Genomic DNA, 2148 nt, shown 5'->3' with positions numbered 1-2148 from the left:
GGCACCAGAGACAAACATTATAAAAGGGATAGAAATGGATCTGTTATTGAGGAAAGATAGATGGAACACGGTGGTTATAAATGATGGTAGTTTATACAAATGATATATTGATAAAAACAAAATGTCTGGTATTGATTGAACGTTCGAGCCCACAGCCGCGGCCAGAGTTAGAAATGGAAAGTTCGGTGGTTGGATTCAATCAGTATATTAGTAAATCACGTTTTTAAGAATCTTACGGATTTGTCTTTATTTTCAGATGATGGGGACATCTGGAGGAGGGGAAAGAGTATTTATCATCTGGCTGTAGAAATTCAAATGGATTTAAAATCTTGTGGAGGACGGGGCAAATAAACGGGGCCTAAAGTGGGCGGCTGTGGCTGAGGGGTAGAGTGGTCGTCCTCCAACCTGAAGGTCGGCAGTTCGATCCCCAGTCTGACCCATCTGCATGCCTAAGTGTCCTTGGGCAAGATGCTGAACCACGAATGCCCCCCCATAGAATAACTAAGTGCTGCGTATAGATGCACTGTATGAATGTGTGTTTGAATGGGTGAATGTAGAACTGTACTGTAAAGCGCTTTGAGTGGTCATCAAGACTAGAAAAGCGCTATATAAATACAAAGCCATTTACCATTTAAAGAATTCAGTTTCCCAAGACAAGTATATGGTATAGGTAAAAACAAAAGTTTGACACATTAGTATGTAGGCGTGTCCCTGAAAGAGACAGTTAAAGAAGTTCAACTCCTCGGTTGGATGAAAAGTTGGAATCATCATCTACAATGTTCATACTTTACTATAATATTCACAACACACACACATAGGAGGATTTCTGGGGTTTTATGCTCAGACAAATCAGATTCACACGAGGGAAAATAAGTTTCACTGAGACGACAGATGAGTTTGACTTGATTCAGAAGCCGCTGGAAACGTGATGTGATTTCACGACGGTCCCTGAACGCAGCCCACGGTGTGAGGACATCAGATAAGAGAGACACTGGCTTCATGACACTCACAGAACATCCTGATCTCGACCCGCACAGTCAAACTCTGGGCAGTGTCTTCTTGTCAGGGACGCGACTGAGACTGGAACCTGCGTCACGCTCTTCTTCGTGTCCTCTCTGGGAACCAATGGGCTCGGAGCTGAGGCCACAGGCAGGAGGGAAGGAAACACTCAGAGGTGACCAAGTAAAAATACTTTGTTACTTCACTTTAGATACTTATGTTACTCCAGACTCTTTAATACAAATATCTGAACTTTCTACTTCTTCAATAACATGTTTTTTTAATTTTACATCATCAAGTGCTGACTTCTCGACTTCAGGACGGATTTCAGCTTTAATGGACTCCACTCCTTGTTGTGTGTGTCTCAGTGGACACAGTGACTCAGTGACACAACGCACAACGCACAACGGACGCAACACATTTTAATGCTCACAAATCTTTTCTTGTTTTAACCTGTGATTATTGTTGTTGTTTGATTTGACCTAAGATCGGTTTAGGATGAATAGTCACTGAAGTTTATTAATGTGACGTGATTCTCAGTCGTTATAGAAAAGACCTTCAGGGGGAAGTTTGTACTTTAAACTCTGAGGACATTTCAGAGCCTGAACTTGTGAACTTTTACTTGAGAACAGAGACTTTTACTTCCACTGGAGTTGTTTTTAGATAACTTCCACTGGAGAAGAGAATGTGCTGCTGATCCGTGTGTGACCAGGAACTGTGTCCTCTGCTTCAACTTCAACAAATAAAGGATTATTCCTCAGGGGACCTGTGAAGTAACATCCTGCTGCGTCCGTCTCACACTCGTCCTCGCTGAGACAGGGTGTGGAGATGCAGCTCCACCAAGGTGACCCGGCCGTCTGGACTCTGTGTGCGGTCTCGGATCTGTGGGTCAAGTTCCTGTGGTGTGTCCTGTGTTTAATCTGCAGGTTGTGGGACATCCCAGCGAGGCCGGGGGGGTCACGGTCTGACTGGTAAAGCTGATCTGGGACACGTGAGCCGCGGCTGCTCGTCAAAACGCCTCTGGGATTAAGGGACAGGGGTGAGAGCTCAGTGGGCGTGGTCACAGCAGGAGGTCATCGTGTCATCAGGTGTCGATGCCTCAGGGTCACCGAGGAGACGCTGCAGCTCAGAACTAAAAGATTCTCAACA

Source organism: Pleuronectes platessa, chromosome 1 (genome assembly GCF_947347685.1).
Source record: "Pleuronectes platessa chromosome 1, fPlePla1.1, whole genome shotgun sequence".
Taxonomy (NCBI): domain Eukaryota; kingdom Metazoa; phylum Chordata; class Actinopteri; order Pleuronectiformes; family Pleuronectidae; genus Pleuronectes; species Pleuronectes platessa.
This window is presented reverse-complemented; position numbering follows the sequence as displayed.